We start from the raw sequence: 19,602 nt of genomic DNA on the forward strand, positions 1-19,602 counted from the left end.
AACTTCATAGAGGCCATTTGGACCCCTAATGCAAAACAACTCATCTGCATATAAGCGATTTAAAGGGTTGAGTGTTTAAAAAAAAATGAAAAAAGTTATTAAGAAATTGTACTACTGAAAAAAAGGTTTCACTTCACTGCATGAAGAAAAAGCAAAGAGCCTAAAATTGCATGCCAAAAACCACACCTGTGCAGCTTAAATGACAAAAGAGTTATTGAAACTCACACTTGCCACATAAATAAAAGCTAGTTTTTGGCCATCTATGATGCAATTTACATTTATCTCGAATAAATGAAACATTTATTGGAACCTAAGTTACTAGCTGATGACAAAGAAAGAGGAAGTTCTGGCACATGGCAAGTCTTATCAAGTGGCAGGCTGGCATCCCATTAATTTGGCCACTGTCATTCTACCTTGCTACAGACTCACCACCTTACTCCCCCCCGAGTGATCCCATTCACTTTAATAAGTAAAGTGAACATCACGGGCCATATCCAAATTAGAAAATGTTCTAGACACTTTTATGGCCCAATCAACATGACTATGACTAAAGAGTTGAAGCAAATTTTTTAGACACACTATAAGTTAGTGAATGTATGCTACATCATATCGTATTTCTCAGAGTTCTGGACTGTATTAAAAACCATGCAGATAAAAGCAAAATGGGTATTAACACAGTCAAATGCCAGGTTATACATCTAGAAACAAAGAATGCAGACTATACCTCAGAATGGGGGACTGTACCCTTGAAAGGCGCTGGAGGTCATAGTAGACAAACCACTTTACATGTGCTCCAAGAGCAAAGCTGTGGCAAAGAGGACTCATGACATCCTTGGATACATAACAGGAGAACAAACATAGGAAGGCAATTTTACTCCTGTACTTGGCATCAGTGAGACCAATACTGGAGTACTGCACAGAGTTATTGTGTCCACATTTCACAAAGGATACTGGAAAATTGGAGAGGGATAAAAAATGCCTTAAGGAGCTGAATCTGCTTAGTGTATCAAAAAGAAGATTGAGAGGTGACTTGATAACAGTGCCTAAGTACCTTCTCCGGAAGAAAATAAAGAGTATTAAAGGGATCTTTAATGTACCCGAGAAAGGCATAACAAGAACTAATGACTGCAGGTCAAAGTGAAACAAATTCAAATCAGAAATAAGGTAAAAATTAAAATTAACAGAATCACAAAAATGAAGAGCTGGAAGGGACTTTGAGAGGTCATGTAATCCATCACTTTGTGATGAGGCAGGATTAAGTACAAAAAGATCAAAAAGATCATCTCTGACAGGTGTTTTCTAACCAGTCCTTGAAACTCTCCAGGTCCTGCTTTGAGCAGGGGGTTGGACTAGATGACCTCCTGAGATCCCTTGCAACCTTAATATTCTATGATTATCATCATCTATGGAGATTTCACAACCTCCCTCGCAAGCCTGTTCCAATGTTTACCTATCCTTATAGTTAGGAAACAATTTCCAATAGTCAATCTCCCTTACTGCAAACTAAGCCAATAACTTCTTGTCCTATACTTGCTGGAATTGGAAAACAAATGATCACCATCCTCTTCACAGATTTTGATAGATTTGATCATCATGTCCCCACTCAGCCTTCTCTTCTCTAGATAAGCATGCCCAATTCTTTCAACCTTTCCTCATAGGTTATGTTCACTAAACATTTTATCATTTTGGTTGCTCTCTGATGGATTCTCTCCAATTTCTTCACATCTTTCCAAAATTATATTTGCCTTTTTGCAACATTACACACAATAAATTTGTGATCCACTGAAACCCCCAGACAGTGGCGTATTATCACCTAGGCCAACAAGGCCTAGGTCGGCAAATTTGCTCATGCCCCCTCCCCAACTCCACCCCTTCCCCAAATCCCTGGCCCGCCTACTCCTCCAGGCACCCCACGCTGCGCTTCCCTCCTTTCACCACCCTCCCAGGTTTGCCGCGCGAAAGTGTTGGGAGGGAGGGAGAGAGAAGCAAGCAGCAGCACTCGAAGGAGGCAGAGCAGAGGTGAGCTGGGGCCCGCGGGTGCAGGGAGTAACCCGGGGGGGGGGCAATTTTTTGAGGGCCTGGGGCGGCAAATTTGTTAATCCACCACTGCCCCCAGATCCTTGTCTGCAATATTGATTCCTACTCTATTAGTCTCCATTTTCTTTATGTGCAGTTGATTTTTCCTATCTACATGTAGAGCTTTGCACTTGTCTTTATTGAATTTAATTTGTTCCACTGGAACAAAATACCAAGCAAAGTGGTAATTCTCTACCTCTTGAAGTCTTCAAATCAAGCCTGGACACCTTTCTGAAAGATATGCTTTAGTCAAACAAGTTATTGTCCACAATACAGGAGTTACTGGGTGAAACTCTACATCCTGTGTTACACAGGAGGTCAGAGTACATGATCCAATGGTCCCTTCTAGCCTTAAAACCTATAAAAGGAACCTAATGATGCTACTGGACTCCAACTCAAAGTTCAAAATTAAAAAAAGAAAATCTATTATTTAAACCTTTATTTGACTATTTCCTATTTTGAATATATTTTTGGTAAACATTTAGTAGTGCGGAAACTAAGCATTTCCAAAGCCAACTTATATTTCTAAAAAAATTATGAAATCATTTCTTACACTTCTACGAAATATTTTGAATTATTCTGTAATTGGGAAAGATCATGCAAATTTTGACATGGTCTCCTACATACAAATTAAGATGAAATTTCCCTTCACTTTCCCATCAGTAACATATGAGTTCTGTTTTGGGTTTTGTTTTTTTTTCAGAATGTGTGTGTGAGGACATAATACACATATTAGTGAAAGGTTGTGGTTAGCTAGGTAAACTCCCCATGATAAGTTATTTCCTGGTATTATGGTTCAGTAAGTTAGGAAGGTGATCTACCACACTGTTTCTGTCCATGTGGCACTCATTTCAAACCAACAGAAGACACAGAAACCTCATCATGTACCACATTCTACTTAATCTTTGTCTTAGTATTCTTTCCCCAACTTGTACTTCTTTTTGAAGGAATTCCCCCACTCCCACCCCATCCTTCCTTACCCCTGTTTTGGGTATGACATTAAATAAACTAGCATCAGAAGTTCAAATGATGCATTGAGCCATGCCACATTAAAAAGTATGATGAAGACAAATGGCTTAGAAATCTGATTTGATTTCTCTAAAGCTGCTTCCAGGGGAATCGTATGATGTCTATACAAAGGACAGGCAACAATAAAAGTTACAATCAAATACACTGGGTTTGAATTTAGCCTTAGAGTATAAAAGAATCCCAAATATATAATTCAAACACTCATGTGCCTTCAAATGCAGTTGATATAAGGGGACATATTGAAAACAAGTGAAAAAGGAACCAAAAGAGCATGCAAAATAAAGCTAGCCATACACACACACCACTAATAATCCACAGCCTCTCTCAATTCATCTGTTGGCCTTTGTCTTTTCTATTGAATAAGCTTTTCAGGACAGGAAAAGTGTCTTGCTCTAAGTTATGTCTCCATATTATCATTTACAGTGAAATGCCTTGTAAATCTATAGCAGCCTAGTAGATTTTTAATCATTAATACTATTAATACAATGTAAGCAAGTTCAGTACTAACATGTGAAAAAGAGGAAAGCTTTGAGATTTCATTACTTGTTTATGGACAGCCCAACACCAGCGCTGCTGAATTCTGTAACATCTCCAGACTTGGAACAAAAGTACAGTCCCACTGATAGAATACCCACAAGGAACCAAATTAGGGATAAAATGAACATTTGAATTTTCCTGTATTCGGATACCAACCGTGAATGCAATAGTCCTACTCTAGTTTGGTTCCTGTGGTAATAGCATTGCAAGGTATTTTCACAGTTGCAGGTTTCAAATGAAAGCTCAGTTCCATAAGGAATAACAATACATTTTTCTACTTGCTAAAACCAGGTAAGTATTTCAGCACGTTTAAAAACAAATTACTCCAGTATGAAAGCAGCAATTCAATTTAGCAAATATATTACAACCTAGTTATTTCTGAAACAGAGATGTGCCTTTAGAAATTCTCCTTTACTACTAAATTACTGATCTGTGTTCCTTAGTGTCCATAATCCCAAGTGTAAACTTCTCTAAGAATTGATGAGTGACGCAAGCGTGAGTTTTTCTTGCAAAAAACACACAGGTAGTTTAAGCCAATATATTTATATGAACACCCTAATATTTAAAAAAAACAAATAAAAAAACAAACACTCCTAACATCACTTTTCATTTTACCACCCCCCTTTTTTTTTTTAAATTTCCCCTAATGGCAAGGACTGGGGAGACATGGCCATAAGCAACTACATTTCTTCTCTAGGACCTATCCCCTCTTCTCCAGGAGGCAGAGGTAGCAGCTGTAGGGACAAGAAAGAAGCCATTCTCCTTCCACAGCTTTCCCCACTCACTTCAAAGACAGAAGCAGCAGCAGGGACTGGGAAGCAGTGGCAGATTACTTCAACTGCCACTAGCTTTAGGAGCTACTGGCTTTCTCCCCTTTCAAAACCAACTGCAAAAGGAGCTACCAGCTGCTGGTTGGTTGGCCAATTCTAATTTCCTCATTATGCCAATCTTCTGGTCTGTGCCTCATAAAGCAAAGCCATGCTGGGCTTTATACAGCTACTAGTGAAGCAGAAAATAGATAATAAATGCCTAAAGGAGAGAAAAGACGTCCACAGTTACAAACTTGGAACGTAAAACTGATCTGCTGTAAAAACAGATTATAGCAATGGACATCTCAATGCAATCAGGCTTAAAGAAACTAATCAAATATCAACAAGTGTATTATCAAATAAAGTATGTAATTTAGATTTATACTAGGTAGAATTTGTGGAAAAATCAGTTTCTTTATATAATAATTGTGTGCTCAGTTTAATGGAAGGAACAAAGAAGTAGACTGCTTGTAAGATTCTTAGAAAGCTGGGTACCATTCATACTGAGACTGAAAATGGGAAATAGCTTAATGTATGTGGAATTTGTGGGAGACATAACTGACACTGCTGAGGTGGCCATGACAGGGAGGACATAACATTAATTTTTTGTGCTACCAAGAGGCCAAAATAGTAAGACAAGCAAAATAGCAACCTGAGATTCGATACCAACAGAGCAGGGTTTCTTTCCCAACATCATTACTTTTGCAGGTACTCAATTAAAAGTCAGGAAGCTTCCCTTTTATTAAAAAAAAATATTTGGTGAAAGCAGGGACAGACATTTCTGTCCTATATCTTTTATGTGTCTTGAATATGAACTCTCTCTCTTTTTGGTCAAAACCCAAAGATTCTCATGAATAAAATACCACACAAACAACAACAAATTGAACCTGGACAATTTGAGGGCCAAGTCCAAGAAGCCTACTACCCCAGAAAAAAGGGGGAGAAAGACCAGAGAATAGAAGTCAGTCATAGTTCATTACACAAGAAACAGAAGCCATACATAAAGTATTTTGAGAAAGATATTGATACTTGTCCTTTTTACAACATCTTTTACATATTTAATAGTTATGCCTCCCCATAGCTATCTTTTCTCTCGACTGAAAATGCCCCTCACTTTTAACCTTTCCTCGGTGGTCTTATTTTCTAAATCTTTTAGCATTTCTGACCTTTTGATCTCAATCCAATCTGTTTGTCTTTTTGGAATGTAGTGGCCAGAACAGAAAACAGGACTCTGAGTGTGACCTACCCAGTCACGAATATAGTGCAATAATTACAGTGATTATTACAATAATTACAAATTACAATTTTATTCTGTTACTCATGAAACACCTGTTAATACAACTCAATAAGGCATCTGCTTCCCTCTTCCCACACAATTTAACCTTCACTACAACCTCCAGACACATGCCTGTGGTACTACTGTCTAGCCACTAAGAACAGCCATTCTGGGTCAGACCAAAGGTCCATCTAGCCCAGTATCCTGTCTTCCACCAGTGGTCAGTGCCAGGTGCCCCAGAGGGAATGAACCGAACAGGTAATCATCTAGTGATCCATCCACTGTTGTCCATTCCCAGCTTCTGGCAAACAGAGGCTAGGGACACCATCCCAGCCCATCCTGGCTAATAGCCATTGATGGATCTATCCTCCATGAATTTATCTAGTTCTTTTTTGAACCCTGTTGTAGTCTTGGCCTTAACAATATCCTCTGGCAAGGAATTCCACAGGTTAACTGTGTGTTGTGTGAAAAAATATTTCCTTTGGTTTGTTTTAAACCTGCTGCCTATTACTTTCATTTGGTGACCCCTAGTTCTTGTGTTCTGAGGAGTAAATAACTTTTCCTTCTTTACTTTCTCCACACCAGTCATGATTTTATAGTTCTCTATCAATTCCCCCCTTAGTTGTCTCTTTTCCAAGCTGAAAAGTCCCAGTCTTACTAATCTCTCCTCATACGGAAGCTGTTCCATACCCCTAATCATTTTTGTTGCCCTTTTCTAATGCCAATATATCTTTTTTAAGATGGGGCGACAATATCTGCACACAGTATTCAAGATGTGGGCGTACCATGGCTTTATATAGAGGCAGTATGATATTATCTGTCTTCTTATCTATCCCTTTCTTAATGATTCCCAACATTCTGTTTGCTTGACTGCTGCTGCACACTGAGTGGATGTTTTCAGAGATCTCTTTCTTGAGTGGTAACAGCTAATTTAGACCCTATTGTTTTACCTGTAGAGTTGGGATTATATTTTCCAATGTGCATTACTTTGCATTTATCAACATTGAATTTCATCCGCCATTTTGTTGCACAGTCACCCAGTTTTGAGAGATCCTTTTGTAACTCTTCATAGTCTGCTTAACTATCTTGAGTAGTTTTGTATCATCTGCAAATTTTGCCACCTCACCATTTACCCCTTTGTCCAGATCATTTATGATTATGTTAAATAGCATTGGTCCCAGTATAGACCTTGGGGGGACACCACTACTTACCTCTCTCTATTCTGTCACCCAATATTTGTAAATTTGATTATTCCCTCCTACAGTAACTGAACCACTTTGTTTTTCTTTACTGAACCCTATATTATTTACATCAGGCCATTTCCCAAGGCATCGCAACCATACTGTATTTTCATCCTAGCCTCCTATATATCTGCAATCCTTTCTAGTTCTGTACCATCCAGAAGTCGATTAGCGTACATTCTTCACTGTATTCCAAGATACTAAATGAATTAATAACTAGAACTGAACCAAGAAGATACCCCTGTGGGACCTTTGTCAATATCTCCTCCTAACAAACTGTTAAATAATTACTTTGAGTTTGATTTTATTTCAAATAATCAGGTATTATGACCAAATCAGCAAAGCATTTAACACATCAGTAGTCCAACTGACTTCCAAGTTCTCACTGGCTTCAGAGTAAAGTACTTCACTGAATCAAGGCTTACATCAGTCTCCCTGGAGTGACTGCTACATCAAGTCTCAAAACTGTAATTAGGAAACACCAGAACCAATTTTTTTTTCAGATGTTCTTAACTGTGAAGCAGTCACTTTTAGGGCTAAAATTTTCCAGGCATTGTCTCTACTCAGTGATGATCGCTCAAACCTTCCCCTCATCCCCCCCAAAATTATTTTATTGAGATGAGGAACTAAGGGAAGAAAAAGACCCACAATCTTCCCCATTTTAAGAAGTTCTTGAAGGTGGTTTAGTTTTGGTTTTTTGGTACAATCCAGCAGCTGAGGTTTGAAAGTTACAACCTGGCAAAGAAGAAGTCCTCAGTGATAAGGCAACATAGTTAGTCCAGAGGAAACTGTCAAACCAAAACCTGACTCCTGGGTGTTTAAAACAATCACATAGTGAACACATGCAGTATAGTTCAAGGACCCAATTCTGCAAAAACCTATGCACATTTTTATCTTTAAACATGTGAATTATCACATCCCACTGAGTTCAATGGTAAAACTCAAATGCATTAAGTTAAATGAGTGTAGAACTTTGCAGGTTCAGACCTAAATGTGCACCTAAGAAATGGTGTTCTATGTATGTATGCAGTACTTACGTAGCTTCACAGTGAATTGCCTAGTCCCTTGAATTTCTCTGTGCTAGCCTGGACAACGTTCCAAAACTTTCCAGAAATAAGAGATCACAATTTTTCTGATGCCTCCCTCTGCAATGCCTCCATGGTCTAGGACACTGGTTTTCAACCTGGGGGCCTAAGACTGTATGTAAGATTTCCAAAGGACTCTGCACCTACATTCAAAAATTTTTAGGGGTCTGCAAATGAAAGAAGATTGAAAACCACTGGCCTAGGAGAATGTGCGCAAGGTTAGGAGTCAGCAGTTTTATTCTTATCTTTTCTTATTATCTGTAATTCATAACCATTACTTAGTGAAGTAAATAACTCCCATTTTTTAGTGGTAGTAAATGAGGCAAGAGCAGAGATGGCTCTATGTTTTTTCCACCCTAAGCACGGCAGTCAGGCAGTCTTCGGCGGCGTTTCTGCGAGCGGTCTGCTGGTGACATGGATTCGGTGGCATTTCCTGCGGGTGATCCGACAGTCCCGCGCCTTTGGCACGCTCCACTGAATTGCTGCCGAAGCCGCAGGACTGGTGGACCTCCTGCAGAAATGCCACCAAAGGCCACCTGACTCCTGCCCTCACAGCGACCGACACATCACCCCCCCGCGGCTTCCCGCCCCAGGAACACGCTTGCTGCGCTGGTACCTGGAGCAGCCCCTGGGCAAGAGAAATTAAGAGACTTGCCCACAATCTCATGTGAAGTTTGTGGCAGAGCTGGGAATGGAACCCCAAGCTAGACCCACAGTACTCGAACTGTGGTGCTTGGACAACTGAGGGTCTTCCGAGAATTTAATCAAATTAGAACTTGATGAGGAAATACATTAGCCAAAACCAGCTTTTGTTCCTGGACTTAGCTGCACCTCAAAATCACATGCTGTCAAGACTGATCAAGGTGCCTGGTACAGAATAAACATGCTACATTTTCAGCTGATCCCAAATCTAGATAAACTGTTGTGGCATCCTAGTAGCAATGGCAGTTGCACTACAGCCTTAGTAAACGAAGACTGTCCTGTTCAGAAGTGTTGCACACCTGGTTAACAGGAGTTTACATCTTAACAATTTCATAATCCATGTGAATAAACAAGATAACCTTCCGGAAACTTCAGAGGAAGACCAGAGCTGGTAAGTGATGAAGCCAGTGACTTGCCCGGTTCTATAATTAGTTAAATAGTAATTCTCATTAGAAATTGTGCAGAAGGGAGTGGAAGGGAGGGATGGAGTAGATGTTAGGTCTATTGTACTGGTAAGAGTTCCAAAGCCTGTGTCTGTTCAGGATCTGAGGAAAAGGTAGAAAACAACATAGAAACAGAAAAACAGAAGAAAGAGGAGGAGGTAAATAAGTTAGAAAAGCAGTGCACAATATTTTTAATAATTTGAATTGCATGTGGGGGACTCTTGAGGGTGGCAGGTACAGGGCATGGCATAGGTGTGTGTGGCATCGCAAGTATTCTTCACCCTTGGTTTAGCAGGTACTGCTAAGATTTTTGAGCTCTGGGTACTATTTTAAATTACAATTAGTGAAGTTTCTTACAATTATATATTCAAGCAAAGACAACTTAAACAAGTTTTGAGTAATGAATAGCAATAGAATTTCACTCGGATTTCAAAATGGAGATTTTTTTTTTTTTGGTATTAAGCAACCTTCTTATAATGAGCTATAATGGACAAACACAGTTCAGAGACAAAAACAATGTTGATAAAACAAGCTACTTGCCTAGTGAGAACATTTTAGTATATCTAAAAAATAAATGAAACACAGTAAGCCTATGGATCTTAAGAAAGATTTAGCGCACACACAGAAGCTTAGAAGCTTAATATAGTACAGACCATTCCATTTAATCAAGACATTTTTAATTAGGAAGTCTGCTTAATAGGTATATCTCCCAAGGAGCTGAATTTCATCTAATGACAATGGATACCAATGTCTGTTACTTAATTGGCACAATATTAGGAGAAATTCTGCAGAGATGCATTTGGCTGGTGCATGTGGGCCCAACGATGCTGAGAGGTTTCAAATAAGTGTGAAACCCTAACCTCTTAACAGATAAGTTAGTTCTTTCAATTTTTGACAAGAAATTTCATGAATATTCTTTTCTTGTGCTTTTATTCAAAATAATATTTCATTTTAAATCTTTACCTTTTTTTTTTTTTTTTTTAAAACATGGACTCGTCTTTTAAGCATAAATCCTGGCCCCACTAAAATCAATGGCAACCCTCTCAAAGCACTCAAGGGGACTTGTGATTCTAAGAACTCTTCAATGCCATTTGGCAATTGGGGTCACAAGAAAATCCTGATTCTGCTATGTACATTCTGTTTCACCAAATAATATCATGTGAGGTCTTAAATGAAAGCCAGGGTCATACAGGTCATTAAATCATTACGAAATGTATGTACAGATACTATGTAAGGAGTTATGTATGTATACCGAAAATATGTTCCTAAGGTCTATGCCAAGACAGAGTTGACAAACAGATTTTCTGCCAAAGATGTGTATTCACCTGTCTCTATGTAGACATGTAAATTAAGTATTGTAAGCCAAAACAAGAGAAGCCCCATTTACATACACAGTGTGGCAGGGGATATAAAAATCAACAGGGGGGAGCACATCAGAGACTAATGCAGAGGATATCCTGATTCTGGCTACAAACAATGAACTTTGGGGAATACAAGGAGAAGACAAGGAAGACACCCTTTTATCCTGCCCCTAGGAAGTAATCAGGCATTGCTATCACAACCAACCTTGGCTGAAATGCTGCAAAGGACATTTGGGTGAAGTAAATTTCTTTATAGACAAGGTTAGTCTGTTAAGTTTAGTATTTAGAAATCATTTTATGATTTTGTTTTATATGTAGCTCTTTTGTTTTCATTATCCTCTCTCTGTATCTCTTGAACCTTTGATTATAAACTTGTTGTTTACACTACAAATAAATCTCAGTGCTGTGGTATTACACAAGGAGCTGATACTGAGATGAATCATTTGAGCTGATGTGCACACTGTTCCTTTGGGGAAAGCAGAAATACCAGGTTTTCTGCAAGTGTTTTGTGGATAAGGGGCTGGACCCTACATAGGAACACTGCTAAGGGCTGGGGGACAAGTGTACACCTATTGTTAATCTTCAAGGAAAAGGAAGGGGTGGCTTACCTCATAGGAGATTGTTTAGGTGGCTAACAAACTCGTGGTCTCAGGGAGCTGACACACAGTTAAGCATCCTCTTGATGGAGGCAGGAGAGTAACAAGGTGATTCAAAGCCCTGGGTTATCGAGAACCATCACAGGACCATCATCTGGCTCTAAATCAGGCTAGTTGTTTGGGGCCTGAGCCCCCATTCCTTATGCACGCTGCTCTTCCACTGAAGCAAGGGATAGTTTGGACGTACCGTGAGTTACAAGATTAGTTTCTTATTTCAAACAAAAAACAATCCACATTGGCAGTTCCCATTCAGAGAACTCTACATAATCCCTCTACACTGTAAAAAGAGTTTCTTTCATCATTAAAAGAAGAATTTGTGATGCAACGTTACAATAAAACTCTTAACTTCCTTACAAAAGTTAAGAGGTGTACATGCTGTAGTTCTCAAAACATTTGTTCTTGAATGGCTCAGTGGGACTGACTGAATTTAGGTATCCAGTTCTCCTTTATGCAAACTTTGAAAACTCACTTAGCTAATATTGCCTTCAGAAGTCGAAGAATAACTTAAGACATTTAGCAAAGTCCGCTTCATTCCCTCCAGTATATTCTATACTGTTTGGTCTAGTCATCTAGATGACTAACAAAGGTGCTTCCATTGTCACACTACTCTATAATCTAAAAAAACTTCACAGTTGGGACATTTTTCCTCCTAGCTAGATTACATTTTCCTTTCCTTAACTTCATTCATTAGTTTCTTGAACCACTATGAACAATTCTTCTCCCTTCTTAACATTTATACTCTGCAAATACTTCTACATGATTTTCATATCTACCAACTCAATCATCAGTTAGCCAGAACATACTTAGATTGATTTAAGAATAAAATAGCTTTCTATTTTAGTAATTTTCACAGTTTTTCTCAGCATTCCTTTCAAAAAACAATTTTGGGCATGAGGTACCTAGAATGATATGCAATATTCTAGGTGTAGGGGGAGCATTACGAGGGAGGGATAGCTCAATGGTTTGAGCATTGGCTTGCTAAACCCAGGGTTGTGAATTCAATCCTTGAGGGGGCCACTTAAGCACCTGGGGCAAAATCAGTACTTAGTCCTGCTAGTGAAGGCAGGGGGCTGGACTCGATGACCTTTCAAAGTCCCTTCCAGTTCTAGGAGATAGATACATTAATGGAGATATCCTATTTAGAGACATGATGTCCCCAGGGCCTTACATAAACTACCACCTCTCCAGTCCATGATGCAATGCATCTGTTAAAAAACATACTTGTTTTTATTTCATTACCATATCACACTATTTTTGTTGCTTTTCCAATATATGTTTTGTTTTCACTATAAAATCTTTGAACAGTCCACTTCAAGATATACTTGCCATTTATTGGCCTTACAGTTTACATTGAGAGATTGTAGAATGAAACCTACAGATGGGCTGTGAAACATCAAGTCACTTTTTCAGGTGCCTTACAGTACATCTACATTGCAATGTAAGCCTGCGCTTGAGTCTGGCCTCACTCCCAACCTTCCTTGTGTCTACGCTGCAATTGTGCTAACCCAGGACCCTAACTTGGGACCTACTAACCCTGGGCTTAGATTGTAGTGTAGACATACCCTAAAAGTATGGATTTGGGTGCCTAACTTTAAGTTTGAAAAGGCTGATACATGTGGAAGAAGGCTAGGACATCCTGAAAGACACCACACTTAATGGAATACTGTAATTTTTTTTCCGGAAAAGTAAATAGAGATTGTCAAACATAGAAAAAATTTTGTGAAAATTTTGAAGTTGTTCTCATTTGACAGGATTCAAAATGGACTAGCTTTTGGTGTTTTTGAAATATTTCACCAGTAAATCATTGATTCCCTCTCTTCTCCCATTTTTCAGGTTCTCTTCCTTTACTCCTCACCCCTCCAGTCATTTTCAAAATAAAACCTCAATTTTCAAATATGATTTGGGAGGCAGTGGGAGAAAGCAAGAAAGGAGAGAAGGTGGTAAGGGAAAAGAAAAATTATCAACATAAAAAATAGTGAGCAGTTTCATTAAAAAAGTATAGACGTACGATATGTTGCAAAAAAATCTATTTTCAGAAAACATTTTTTGACAAAAATCTTGATGGCTGAAAAACTGTGATTAGTTCTAGTAAATAAGCAGCTACAATAAAAGGAAATTTCTCAGACTTTTTCAGGACACTATTTGGTCTTTGTTTGTCAAATCTGTAAGCTTGAACACGCATAAGGAAAAGAGCAGATTCTCCCGTTCTGAGGGTATGGCTCTGTCAGGCTGTCACCAAGGACTCCCTGATCAGGATCACTTGCCTCTTGTCCCTTTCAGTACTTTCTGTTTCTTCACTGATCATTCCATTATCTACCAGGATGTCTCTAGGTCAAAATTTTAGGTGGTGCACTTTAACTTGCTATAGCTTTACATATGTTCATTAAGTAAGAATACTTCTCAGTGCTATGTCATGGCTGAAGGCTGTATTCTTCCTTCTGCTTTAGTGCCTACTTCAGGAACTTGTACTACAAGTTGGGCACTGGAATGACCATCTCCCACAACAGGTGGGCCCTTCACATGGAATAGCCATCCCATTAAATTAGCATTGGTGACCTATGCACAGAATTGAAATGGATACACATTTTATTTTCTCTTCTTCTGAGTAGGGCTCCAGCTGTCCCAGGATAACCTTGACCAGGGTGTCCAGTTGTATGTCTCCAAACACACTCTTCAATTCCATCTTATATGCCTCCATCTTCTTACTCTTTGTCTATTCCATCTGGAATTTTCACTTGCCAGAGACTTCAGCTCAAGCCCTCATGCTCTTGTAGAAACGAAGACATTCTACATGTCTCACATAAAACTGCCTTTGATCCTTGATAACCAGTCTATATTTAAGTTTATGCTTCTTAACTGAAGTAGTGGCCCTTCACTGGTTGAAACTTATGGTCTAGGCACCATACTCTCTCCAAAATGCCTATCTGCAATCTTTTCTCCACCGTTCAGCTAGGCTTCCTGAATGTCAGCAATTATACTGGCTCAACTGCACTGTTCATTAACAATGACCCACAAAGCTCATCTTTTCTCCCACTCCCCGTGTAAGACTTCCAAGGCAATCTCATAAAAGTTCTAGCAACACAGAGAATATAGGATGTTATTGTACAAAACCACAGTACCATAACAGATGACTACATTTATTTCATACTAGCATGATTCCATAGCAGTTGTAATGCTGACTTTAACTATCTTTATGATAGCCATCAAATGATTCATTGTGCAGACACTTATGACAAGAAGAAAGAATGCATGGACAGCAATGAATTTTCAGTTAAAACACATGGTATCATGAGATGGTTCTCCCTGCTACAAAGATTTGAGATTTATTGTGCCATTGACATATGATGGATTTATAGGGGTAATTCCCATTAAAGCAAACATTTCTATATATTTTATTATTACCAAGACATTCTGATTTATACCATATCAATCATAAATCTAAGTTAAATTAAATCTAACACTACAACTGTAGCTTTTAAATGTCAGAACTAAGTTATTCTTTATTAGTTATATTGTATACAACATGAAACAACAAAAGACATGTTAAAGTTTTCATCTGTTTCTCTTGCAGTATTTATAGAGAATGATAAAGAATCATGATTACTTTATCTTGCAGTGAGAGGTGTACAGAAAAGGGAAGGAAGCCATATACTGCTTAACTGATTCATAGTGAAGGCTTTATTCATTTTCATTTTATATCAGATTGCACTATTTGCCACTATCAAATCCAATTTAGATAGCCCAATGCAGTGCAAATACAGCTGATCCTCACCAATTTGCACTAGTGGCAGACTGACTCATTACAATTTGCTGAATTTTGTGAATTCTCATACACAAAAAGCAATGGTTAAATACCATAAAATATACTTTGATAATTTTACAATTATAATTTAGTTTATTAATAATACTTCATAGTGTACAGTACTAGGTGCACATAGCAAAAACTCTGTAATATGAATCTTTAACTACAGCACTCTGCTTAGTTACTGCTCTTCTTACATTATAAATTATGCTTAATTTTTGTGACTACTTACTATAATAGAATAACCTACTAGAATTTTACATTCCTGACACGAATATAAATATTTATTTCCATTTTCTCATCTACACATGTTGGTACCAGATTGAATTAATGATTTCAGCAAAGCACTTAAACATGTGCTTAACATGAAGCCCGCAAGTAGTCCCATTTGCTTTGAAATAGGGCTACTAAAGTACTTAACGCACTCATGTGCTTACCTGCTTTGCTAAATCAGGATCACAATACTTATTGTTGTGTTGATTTTCATCTTATTTAGCTAATTTCCCTTTTCTTATAAGCTACAGGTTAAATGCTCCCTTTGGGGTGGAGGTGACTGGCAAACTGCTGACTCAAAAGGTGGCCAGGGTTAGCCTGGCTATCCCATGAAAATAATTGAGAGAACTGTCCTCTCCAGCATAACTCTTCTTAAGTTCTAGATTCGTTTGTTTTAATATTTTTATGTGGGTTATATGTATTCTACAGAATTATCACAGGTGTAGGATATTATTAATTACATATATTACGATAGCACCAAGAAGCCCCACTTATGAAGCAGGATCTGATGGTATTAGGCACTCCACCAACAAAAAAATTGTCCTTACCTCAAAAAGCTTACAATCAAAAGACTCCTCTACATGGGAAGTTATCCTGGTACAATTATGCTAGTACAGTTAAATTACTTTAGCTTTCCATGTGGACCTCTTACTCTGGAATAAGACTGGATTTTTTTCAGCTTAGTTTCAAAGCAACATAAACTAAAAAAAAGAAGGCCCTCTTAGATGAAAATAAGAGTATCCATGTGGGAGTTATATGTGTATAACTAGAGTGATATAAATTCACACCTTACATTACAAATTGCCCTAAATAACACATGTTCAAGCAACAGGTCTGTACATTCTTTCAGCCTCAAAATAGTCAGATCATTTGGTCCCAGGAAATAGTTTCTATAGGTACTGAAGACCCAGGGGTAGCCTTGTGGAAAGGCTATATGCTTTATTCCATTTTTGTTAACCAACCAGAATTCACTGCTAATTACTCTGATTTCCCCCCTTATTATAATACACAAAAAGATTCCATGCAGCACCTCTACTAAGACTGCTTATTTTTAGATATTTGTTGATTTGGTATTTTATTATAACCTTATCATGGAAGATTAGTGATGTTATTTTATTACTGAGTACTACATGTATTTGGAATCTCTTCACTGATTTCTTTATTGAACTGTCATCTGTCAGTATTAGTACACACTTTTATTTTTATTTAAAAAGATTAAAATACTATATTTAACTAAAAGATTAACACCACTTCTGGACAGTTTGAGGACAAACATCTTTGAAGTTCCTCTATCTCACGTCTAAAGCTTTTGACTCTGCACAAATTTTAAAAGTATTAATAAGACTCCTAGAACATCTAGAAATTGAAACTTCCTATTGTAACTGAAATTTGTCTGTTTTAGTTAAAAGAAGTCATATTTGGTTTAGGAAAGATGACAGTATGACCAATGTGAGACCATGTACTTATTTAAGAAATCAAGTTATTTAAAGTATACCGTGTTCAAATAGCTAAAATAAACTGGGGAAAGATGTTGAAATACTCCCTTTCCCTTACAACCACCTCAGATCATTTTTCTACTTTAGTTATTGCATATGATTTTTCTGCCATCTGGATTAGGATCTTGATTTGAATGCTTCAGATAACTCAAATGAACTTTGGTCCAAAAATATCTAAAGAATCAGTAAAATCAGGATACAGTAAATATTCGGAGTATCATAGGCAGTTAGATTAATTATGTCACATACCTGTGGTTTTTCAGGTTCCTGTGCTTAGTCATGTATACTCTCTCTTCATTTTCTTATAGAGAATAGTAACTTCTGTCAGTTTTTGTTCTTGGCTTCTACACTGCCACCTGTAGTTATATAGGAGAAATTAGTCATGTATTATCCTGTAAAGCCTACCATCACAAAATATTTCATCTAGTTTATTTTACTACACAACCATACTAGTGAAATGTTCCCATCTGTGCCAGGATACTTAAAATACTCATATTGTGTTATGTGTAAACTTCTTGGTAAGGAAATACATGATTCCAACATAATTTAATTCAATAGAATATTTAAAGACTCTTCAAAAAACAACAACCTTGTATCCCACCAGCTCCTTCTGTGTTGTTTAATGGATACTTTATAACCCTGAAAGCCAACACTATAACTTTTTCAGGCACAGAGAAATATCTGTACTTAGTTTTCTATCCCAACTTCCATTTAAACATCACCATTTTACAAAAATGTACTTTTCAAGGATAACTTGGTTAACTCATAATTCGTAATGATATGCACAAAAAATTAATGACAACATGAAATAATTAAATGTCTTATTAAAAATAAATTAGGTTGAACCCTATAATTTTCTTATTGCATAAAAAAGTCAATTTAAAATTTACTGTAATAAATTAGAAAATAACTTTTACTCCAAAATGCCACATTCTCCAGATTCAAGCATTTACACATCGGTCAAACAAAAATGCATGCTGGGTATTCAAAGACCTCAGTCATCATATATTCTGGGTGGAAAAGAATATTTTACTTGTAAAAGCAAATGTCTATTTGTATTTAGCATATTTGTTTCATTCAGCAACTGACTGAGTTTCAAGGGGAAATCAGCTTTTGAAAGATCATGGTTTTTTGCATGTGCACACCCTCTCTTGGCTCCACTTATTAATTTTTGATATTCTGTCTACAAGTAACTGTAGGAGCCCTCTCTCTAGTGCTTCTCTACCTGGAAAAATGCTATCAAGTCATTAACTATCTGAAACTAAATCATTTCCTCATGCCACTGCAGCACATGCATGACAACGGTTGTCCTCATATTTGAAATCTGAAATCATAAAAGCTTTTTGTGTTGCATATGATCAAAACATCTAAACAAAATCACAAACTTGAAGAGAAACATATTTATCCCAAACAGAGATTAAACATGATTTGCCAGCAAATTTCTCTAAAACAAAGAAGACTGATGGTGCTTTATTGTGTCGTGCAGAGCATATGAGGAAAAGCCAGGTAAATCCTTGACTGCACCTAAGCTCTGCCTCGCTTGAAGTTACTAGCCAAAATTTCACCTCAAAGGGAATTGCGTTTTCCACATTGCTCACTAAAAAAGCCAATCGTTCCGCTGTCAAAACGTACAAATGCAGCCACCTTCGGCAACCTTACTGCACAGCTTGGCTTTATCAATTCCTTCATGCAAGTAGGATAAATAACTAAATGGCAAGTAAGCAATACAAGGAAACTACTCCAATCTATGTCACTCACACACACGTTGTCTGGAAGGCACATACACATGGGATGAATCTGAAGATCTAAAAAAGATTTAACTGAAATTACGAGATGATGCGTCTCTCTCACACACACCCCTATTTCCAGCTGGGAACAGACACGCTCAGCACTAGGTGACCCTGTGTCTGAGACCCCACCCCGGGAGATAGGGGAGGGTCACGCATGCAACCAGAGACCCGCCAAAGGGTTGGGGGACGCTGGAGCCACGCGGCTGCCCTGCAGCAGCCGGCGCGCCCCAGGGCAGGGGGCTGCCCACCTGCGCACGCCCGGGCTCCTCGCTGCCTCCCGGTGCCGCAGGATGAAGCAGCGGCGGCGACTCCTTGCAGCGCGGGCTCCCTGCTGCTGCCGCCGCTGCCTTTCCTCCTCCCCGCGCCACACAGCCAGGGGGAGCAGCTCGCTCCGGGGGCCGCGGCTCCACCCTCCGGCCGCTTGGGATTCCTAGGGAGGGAGGGACGGACGGCGGCGGCTCTGCCCCAGCCCGGCTCGCTGGCACGTTCTCCCGCGGCGGCAGCGGCTGCTGCTGCTGGTGCCCGGCTCAGCTCCCAACAGCGGCTGCGGAGCCCCAGCGACTCTATAGCGAGCAGCACCTACCCGCCTGCTCCTCCCCCACCTCCTCTTCCTTTCGCCGGCCTCCCCTGCATCACATGGCCCAGTCCCTGCTCCGGCGCCTCCGCCACGGCTTGGGGCGCAGCCCGCTCGCCAGCCCGGCTGCTACTGCCGCCCGCCCGCAGCGTGTCCGCCCCCGCCGCCCAACCTGCCACACTCAGGGTCACCTGACTCACCGCTGCGCGCCTCTTCCCCTTCCCCTTCCTCGCCCGCGGCCAGCCCACCTGCCCGTGCCAAGGCAGCCACCCACAGCCCTGCTGCGGGGAGACTCACCCCCCCCCGCCCCTGACACATTTTCCGCGCAGCACAGCTACTCCCCCTCTCCCCCCACACCACCACCCCGCAAAGGGGCACTGAGAGCAGCAGAGATTGTCCCTGCCAAAGCAGAGGAAGTTGAGTTCTGTATGCTCCCCAGTACAGGTACTGGT

At 39.3% G+C, this 19,602-nt stretch overlaps 1 long non-coding RNA gene across 1 annotated transcript in view; it reads right to left on the reverse strand.

Annotated features, from left to right (window-relative positions):
* The window catches only part of LOC115646371, a 107,636-nt gene extending 90,503 nt beyond the window's left edge, over window positions 1-17,133 (reverse strand). The window contains exon 1 of the long non-coding RNA XR_003999002.1: window positions 17,036-17,133. This is a non-coding gene — a long non-coding RNA (uncharacterized LOC115646371). The remainder of the gene's footprint in view (window positions 1-17,035) is intronic.
* Window positions 17,134-19,602: the final 2,469 nt, after the last annotated feature.

This window comes from Gopherus evgoodei, chromosome 1, assembly GCF_007399415.2.
Source record: "Gopherus evgoodei ecotype Sinaloan lineage chromosome 1, rGopEvg1_v1.p, whole genome shotgun sequence".
Classification (NCBI taxonomy): Eukaryota; Metazoa; Chordata; order Testudines; family Testudinidae; genus Gopherus; species Gopherus evgoodei.